This window comes from Canis lupus, chromosome 8 (genome assembly GCF_011100685.1).
Source record: "Canis lupus familiaris isolate Mischka breed German Shepherd chromosome 8, alternate assembly UU_Cfam_GSD_1.0, whole genome shotgun sequence".
NCBI classification, from domain to species: domain Eukaryota; kingdom Metazoa; phylum Chordata; class Mammalia; order Carnivora; family Canidae; genus Canis; species Canis lupus.
In genome coordinates, this window is record NC_049229.1 from 46,288,866 (window position 1) to 46,297,587 (window position 8,722).

General features: G+C 42.8%; 1 long non-coding RNA gene across 1 annotated transcript; it reads right to left on the minus strand.

Annotated features, from left to right (window-relative positions):
- Positions 1 to 562: 562 nt before the first annotated feature.
- Positions 563 to 7,997, minus strand: LOC119873001. The gene is made up of 3 exons (XR_005362892.1): positions 7,877 to 7,997; positions 2,000 to 2,102; positions 563 to 685 (listed from the first exon to the last, which is right to left on the minus strand). It is a non-coding gene; the product is annotated as an uncharacterized LOC119873001 (long non-coding RNA).
- Between the last annotated feature and the right edge of the window lie 725 nt (positions 7,998 to 8,722).

The following is an 8,722-nucleotide window of genomic DNA, read 5'->3' on the forward strand; positions in this document are numbered from 1 at the left end:
ATCAAATAGTTGAATTCGTGAAAGAGCAAATAAAATAATGGAGGAGATTGCAAAGCATCTGATGACCCAATGGGACAATACCTTGTTGAGTAACTGATTAAGATAGCAGAACCATGTGTGCACTCATACCGGCAGATCTTAGGAATGTTTTCCAATGGAGTAGCTTCAGCTTCACCTCAGAGATTTCCCTGCATTTTGGACTGGTCCCCCTATCCCATCCAATCAAATGTGCTGACTTTTGGTTCTGTGAGTCTTATTACCAACCCAAGGAACAGCATTTGTAATTGGCCCCTAGCCTGACAAGGTGTAGGATATATGACTTGGCTATAGTGCAAGGACTAGGAGCATAATCACAGTCTCTCCATCCAATGTAATTCTCCTACCATAGGAACTTTGATGCACCCAGGATGTGCCTCTTCACCCTGAACTAGGTAAAATAACCTTTGATATGCTTATCTACTCTCTTCAGAGTGGATTGATAGGCACAATGAAAGAACACAACCTTCTGGACTGGCATTTGCTGGTTTCATAAACAAGTGAAGGGAGGCCAACCGAATTATAACCTGATTCACAGAATGGAAACTGCTCTGTCCGGCTCAGCCTTCTTCTTGGGCCAATATTTCTGTCAATCCTCCTTGGTGCCCCTGGTCTCTTTCACAAGCCGGCAGATGTGTTTGATGCAATGCTGGCAAAATGACATACAGATGGTTACCCATATGGTGCCAGTTTGGATCTGACTCCTGGAGAAAATTCTGGAAGCCCACTCAGCTATGAAGGACACCCACTAGCTTTCTGCACTAGGTCCAAAGCTGACTGCTCATGGGGACACAGGTGGGAAGCAGGTGTTTCACATAAATGGACTACCCTCTGCTAATCACTACCAATCAAGCCAGTGGTGCAGGGGAAAACAAAATGAGAAAGAATCATCATCCAAGAGGTGAAATGACTGGTGGCCAAGGAAGGGATGGTCTGGATTCACAGCATAAATGACCATATTTCAGGCAGGCTCTGTTTCAGAGAATGACAGAAATGTAGAGACAAAGTGTTTGGGGACTTCAGATTTAATTCCAATTTATACAATATCTGGGGTGCTCAGTCTTAATAAATTCCATTTAATAAGTGTCCACAGCAAAGAACAGATTCATTCAGTCAATTATTCAAGGTTTATTGAACACCTACCATGTGCCAGGCACTATTCTGGATGCTAGGAATAGAAAGGTGAGCAATTTCCATAAGGACCCTCTGTTTCAGAGACTTACATTCCAGTTGGGGGAGGATAGAGATACAAATAAGAATATATCAGATAGCACTAAATGCTGTGCAGAAAGGTAAGATGGAGTGATGTAATAACAAAGAAGAGGGTGGCACTTTAGATTGGGTGACTAAGAGGTCCTTTTGGAAGAGCTGACATTTGAGGCTACAATTTGAATGACAAGGAGGAACCAGCTAACCACACAGGCATCAAGGGAATAGCAAATGCAAAAGCCCAAGGTGAGACAGATTGATGTTCAGCTAACCCCAGAACACTAATGACTCCCAAATTTACACTTGCAGCCCACACATTGATTTTGAAATTTAGTCTCACTCCCTGAAGTCTCAGGAAGTTTAAAGTCAACTTTTCCAAAGGTGAACTCATGGTATCCCTCCCAAACCACCTCCTCTTTCTGTATTCTACATATCAGTGAATGATATCACCATCCAGGCTGCTCACAAGCCAAAGGATTGGACATCATCCCTCGGTTTGGATTTCCCATGAAGCAGCCTCTTAGATGAAGATTAGCGTTAGAAGATGTGCTAGAAAGTGCTCTTGGGATGTCTACCTGTAGAAAGGAAGGAAGGAAAGCAGGATTGGAAAAAGAAGATGCTGAGCTGCAGTGAAGTGTCAACTAAGGCTTCTACCAACCCCAGGAGAGCTCTGAGTCTGTGATGGCCCTCAGAGTTGTATCAAGGCAGGACAAGGGGCCTGGGATGTGGATTTTGTACCCTGATGTCAACCCACCACTGAATGTGCGCTGTCCATGAAGGTGGTGTGCCTTGGGCAAGATAACTGTCTTCAGTTGAGGGCGATTCTCCCAGGGGCTGACGGTGTAAGTCTTTCGGTCCTGTAGGATCAGGATAACACATCAAAACATCTACTTCTCACTTTGCCTCATTCCCACCATCCTATAGAGATGAGGCCTGTCCTAGATGTGGGTGGGGGAGAGTCTAACTTTTATACATCTCTCCCACCTATCTTGTCCTCCTCTTCCACTTTGCACTAGTTCAAGTCTCAAAATTTCTCACCTGGACTAGGTCCTGCTTTCCCTAGCCCCCTCCAGTCTATACTCCACATGGTTGCCACATGGCTATCTTATTTTTCTAAGACACAAATCCAAGCCCACTACTCTACTGTTTAAAGATCTTCGGAAGCTATCTTCAGAATAAAATCTGAATTGTCTTCAGGACGAAATCTAAATTTCAGATCACAGAATTTCAGATCCATCATGACCTGACCCTGTTTATGCCCTGTCCTTATCTCACCCTACCCCCACCCCAGATTCTATGCTTCTTTGGTCTTTCTACATGAGTCCCATGTTCCCTAAGTTTTTCTTTGCACATATGGCTTTTTGGTCAGGAAGGTCTTTCCAATCTCCATCCTTCTGCCTTTTGGGACTCACTGCAGTGCTCAATCCTGAAACAACATACCCATCATGATCCATCCTACTACCCCACTCCTGCCAGGTCATCTTGGCCTTCCCTGTAGCCCAGCATTCACAGCTCTCTCATAATAACCTAATGCCTTGTCCCTCTTCCCTGTAACACAGCAAGATCCCTAAGAATAGAGACTATATCATATTCTTTATTACATCCCAAATACCATCACAGTGCATGGCACATAATAGGAACCCAGTAAATATCTGATGAATGAATCAGCTGGTCAACCAAGGAGAATAAGAGAAGTTAGTAACATTGTCTAACAATTTAACCCAAAATGAGGTAAGTAACGATTTCATTTACCTAATAGGGATGTAATAGCTATAAGGAATGGAGAGTGTGAATCTTCATACCAGGGCAACAGCCCCACAGAGGGTTAGGACTGTATGCATCCATGACAGCCCTTTATCCCTGAACACTGTTCTCACATAAGCTGAGGGTCAGCCATGTCTGTGTATTTCTGGTAAGCTGGTGGACATGTCCATAAGAAGCCCACCACGACTCACCTAATACTCATGCCAAAGCCCTTCTCACATGCTTTCCTGTACTACAGAAACTGAAAGAACCACATCTATTTCCAGACCTCATGTGACCTACTTTCTACCAAGCAAACACACCCATCAGATAGTCAGAAAGTAGAAATGAGTAATGTGAGGTGGCAGCCATGTACCACAAGATCAGAACTGGTAATGGAAGTGTTTTGTTCTTGGTAGAAGCTATAATAGTTCTACGGCTGGGGTCCTGTCTCAGAAGTAATAAATGGATGCAGGTGGACCCAGCAGTGGGCTTCTGCTCCAACAGTCAGGTGTTTCTCCTGGCTGGTCTCCTGACCTTTGGTAACATCAACCCCGACCTTATAATGAATCCATTTGTCCTTAAACTAGGGTATGGACAATATACCCATTTACAAGAAGGCCTGTGTATCCTCCTTGGAAGGGGTTCATTCTGGGGGGAGAACCAGCCAGATGTGATGAACCTAACCCAGCAGCCAAGCCTCTGTCATCGGAAGGATAATTCTGTCTTCAGATGCATCTCCTGGCCCAGGCCACAAAGACTCCTATCTGAATCCCATGATTAACAGGAGAACCGTCAGTAAAAATAGAAAGAACTGTCAACTACCACTATGCAAATCACTGAGTCTCGGCCAGCCCTGCTTGGCCACTCCCTCTCTAACAGGGCAAGAAGATGGATTCTGCCCCATGTTGCTTCCAATTATTCTGCAGCTAGGGCATCTCAAAGGCTTCAGTCAGAGGGGCACATCATCACCAGTCAGAGCTAGCAGTGCCCGGAGGCACTAGAACCAGGGGAGCCCCCAGAGGGATCAGTGGTTATGCCACAAAGGGGAGGCTTTGTGAACTCTGGTGCAACTCTCCCTGGGTTCTTCCGGAATATTGGGGCAGAGGAACGTGTTGAGGTGCAGGTGTGAGATGCTATTTGGGGACCCCAATAATACTGGGGGAACTCTCATCTGTGAGCCCCTGGGACTGCCCAGAGGTATGTGGGGAAGACTTGGTGGACCAATATATGGGGCTTCTCAGGGACTTCCATAAATGTTGTCAAGAACATGGGGCGACATGTCTTTGGGACTCCAGAAGGACCACCCAAGGACTATGGTTGGTGAGTGCATGAGAGACACCCTGGAGACTCCTACCTCTTTACCGGAGTATTTACTGAGAGAGTGAATGAGGCACTCTTGGGCTCCAAATATTCCCAGGGGGCATTCTGCATGACTGAATTGAGGCAAAATCCGGTGAAATTTAAGGCTTACAACTCGTGTGACCTTCTTTTTCCCCACAGTCCTTGGAGCATTTTCACATTCATTTTGGTTACTGAGCATTACACCCCATCCCCCTTCCTGAGAGACAAACTTATTATTTAGGTCTGGCAATTCTTTTGTTGAGGTCACTATCAAAACTTGTGGGCCTGGGAGCCATTTTGACCCTGTCTGGTGACCTTGCATATCACTGCTGTGCTCCATTAGGCAACAAAGTTACAATTTAACTCCCAGAAGGAAAGCTTTTATCCCTTCTCCTGTGGGACCCCCTGGGGGTTTCCCTCTTGCTATTCACAGAGCTTTCAGGTGGCCTATGTGAAGAAAGGAGTGTGCAGGGTCCCTGGGTGTCCCGGGGTGCCCCACTAAGCCAACACCCTACTTCTTGGTCAGCTGCCAGCCCAATTTTCTCCTCCCCTACCTCCACCGCCAAACACTTCCGCCCACTGCGACGTCTTTGCAGAGTTGGGAAACGTGCCTCAGAAACTCATCAGAGAACGAAAGATATGAATAAACAGTTCACAGAGGAGGAAAAACAAGTGACTACTGAACACTTGGAAAGGTGTCCAAGCGCACTCAGAATTTAAGAAATGCTGCTTAAAACCAGCTATCACTTCCACCCATTAAATTAGTAAATTTTTCTCAAAGAAGGATACCCAGAGCTGGCAACATTGGTGTAAAGTGGGGGTCTTGTCTCCTACTGGTGACACTTGAAATTGGTACAAACTTTTGGGGAAGCAATCTGACAGTACATATCAAAAGCCCTTAATATGTTCCACACTTGGACATTGTCACTCTGCTTCTAGGAATCTATCTTAAGGAACAAACCAGATTCCTGCAAGAGGACATGTGCTATAGTGTTATTAGAGCAATCACAAAACAAACATAGAAACATAAATGTTCAACAACAGAAACTCTTAAATAGATAATGGTACATGAGTATGGCAAATATCAAGAAATGTTAAATATCATGCTTTCAAACAAAGTCATTGCGTGAAGACCTTCTTATAATACAATACTAAGTAGGGAAAGCACAGGGTTCAAAGACACACAGGGATTACCTGACCAAAGACCTAACTCAAAAATATAAAACAACTTTCCAACAAAATAGGATGATAACCCAATTAAAAAGTGAGCTAAAGATTTGAAGATACTTCATAAAAAAAGCATGTCAATGACCAAAGCACATGCAAAGATGATACACATCAGTAGTCATCAGAGAAATTCAAATCAAACCAATGAGAAAACCCTACACACTCACCAGAATGTCTACAATCAAAAGGGGGATTAGTCAGTATTGCAAAGACTTAGAACAAATGGAACTCTTGTTGACTGCAGGCGAGAGTTTAAAATACTTCAACAACTTTAGGGAACCATTTGGCAGGTTCTCATAAAGTTAAGCACACTCTTAAACCACATAACCCCACAACCCCACTCCTAGGTATTTAATCAAGAAAAATAAAAGTGTATGTCCACAAAAAAATACTTGAATACAAACACTCGTCATCACTTCATCAAAATGGGCAACAACCCAAATGCTCACCAACAGGTAAACGAATAAGCAAACTGTGGCTCCCATAAATAACAGAATACTACTCAACAATATAAAAGAACAAACTAGTGATTTATACAACAAACAAGTGATTTATACAACAAAGATTCTTCCAGAATCTCAAAAACCTTATGCTGGGAAAAAGAAGCCAGACACAAAGTGTACATACTGTGTGTTCCATATATATAAAATCCTAGAATAGGGAAAATTAGAAGTTCCTTGGGCTGAGTGAGGGAGGGGATGTAAGAGGAACAAAGGAACATTTTGGAGATGGAAAATGTACTACATCTTGACTGTGATGTGCTTATTCAAAGTCCATGAACAGTCTACCTCAAAGCAGTGCATTTTTTAAAATTTTACCTCAATAAAGTTTTTTTTTTTTTTTTTGCTTAAAAATATGTTATAGAACTAGGGGTGGTGGAAGGGGAGGTGGGCGGGGGGTGGGGGTGATTGGGTGATGGGCACTGAGGGGGCCACTTGATGGGAGAGCGCTGGGTGTTATTCTATATGTTGGCAAATTGAACACCAATAAAAAATAAATTTATATAAATTTTTAAAAAATAAAAAATAAAAATGTGTTATAGAGACTTCCAGCTAAAAAAGAAATAGTGCATTAACTACATGCATGTCTCTTTGAGACCCCACTAAAGATAGCAAAGAAAAAAAGAGCAAATAGGGGGATCCACTTCAAAAGATGTGGCCAAGTTGGAAATTAGATGGAAAGGTGGTAACTCACCCAATGGGGTGATGAGTCCCTCAGCCTAGAGTATATTCATTAGATGATTTGGCCAAAGGGAGAAGGCTGAGCACTCAGGAATGTCAGTGGGAATCGGGGCAGGTGAAACCAGGGATTGACTGCAGAAGGATTCATTGAATATCTGTAGATGGGACAGTCTGTTCCCATATTGTGCCATGCTCTGGCATAGAAAGCAGTCAAGTGCCCCCTACACAACCTCTGATAAGACACCTGTGTGTTCCACTCTTACACACACACACACACACACACATACACACAGTTTTATTGATATAAAAGACCCAGATTAGGGGTACTTGGGTGGCTCAGTGGTTGAGCATCTGCCTTTGGCTAAGGGCATGATCCCAGGGTCCTGGGATCGAGCATCACATCAGGCTCCCTTCAGGGAGCCTGCTTCTCTCTCTGTCTATGTCTCTGCCTTTCTCTCTCTCTGTTACTTATGAATAAAGAAAATCTTTTAAAAATAATAAAAAAATAAAAGACCCATATTATAGGAACCCTCTAAGAAAGTAAATCAAAATTATAAAGGACAGAAAAGATGAGGAAATCAGGATTCAATCCAGAAACTCCACATTCAAATAATAGGCTTCCAGGGAGAACAGAGAAGAAATTATCAAGGAAATAATACAAAACTTTCCAGAGCTGTAGGACATGAGCCTCCGGAATGAAAGACCCCCCAAATGCTTAGCACAATGACGGAAAAACCACCATACTTGTTACATGATTGAAAATTTCAGAATCCTGGGGATGAGGATAAAATATTGAAACTTTCCAGTGTGTAAAAAACAAGTCATCTGCAAGAGACTCAGAATCAGGCTGACCTTAAGTTTCTCATAAGCAATGAGGGTGACAATTTCAATGTTCTGAGAGTGAATTGTCCTGAATCTAGAATTCCATACGTGAAAAAAGCATCAATCAAGTGTTACAGTGGAATATTCAAGGACTCAAAAAATTTACCTCCTTCACACCAGATTTGTGGAAGTTACTTAGTGGACTGCAACCAAACAGAAACTTAGAAGATGTTGATCTACAAGCAGTGTAGATCAGAGCAAGACAGAGAACATGGGAAAAGAGACTCTGGAAAGCAGTATACTTCCTGGCTTACCTGGTTGGATGAAAAAGTTGGAGTAAAATAGAGAATTTGATAAAGACAGCAAATGGACAAGGAAAACCTAGGCAAAACAGAGCTCATTCAAACAGCAAATGCACCATTGAGGTACTGTTGGGTACCCCAAATGCAGGAGCCATGGTGACACAGTCATGACGACATAAACACTGTTTACTGATTCTTAGTTTTCCAGAAGAACCTCAGGAAAGATGGAAAATTTAATTGTTGTATGTGGAACACTCTGGAAAAGCCAAAGTACTATAGACAGAAGTTGATCAATGGAATATAGGAAGGGGACCTGAGAAACAGTGGGTTTCTGGGGCGTGTTACTGTCCTCCCTCCCTGTAGAACATGAAAGGCCAAAATAACTGTAGAGTTGATAGAACAAGATTAAAAAGATGTGAGTTTGTTGCTTGTAGTGAAAAGTAACCAGTAGGGGGATGATTGCAGTGGAGGAGACGGGGACAGAGAAGCCACATCATGAGAGCAGGAAGTCTAGCGGATAATGTCTAACACTGATAAGCAGGAAATAGTGGTAGACCCGTGTCAACTGGAGATAGAAGCTGACATAATCACCAGAAGAAAATTCCAGAAGGGCTAAAAGCAGCTTCCTCTAAGGATCAGGACTAGGGATGGGAAGAGGTCAACAGTGGAACTGCTCTTCATCCTAAACTCTCTTGTATTTGCCATTCTTATTTAATCATGTGTACAAATTACCTCACTAATTAAAAAACAACAACAACACTTAAAAGAACTTTAAACAACATACGATTGCCAATATTCTAAAGCATACACAAATAAGTTCATAGGAAAAAAGACTTGAAGGAAACATAGTAGCTGTGT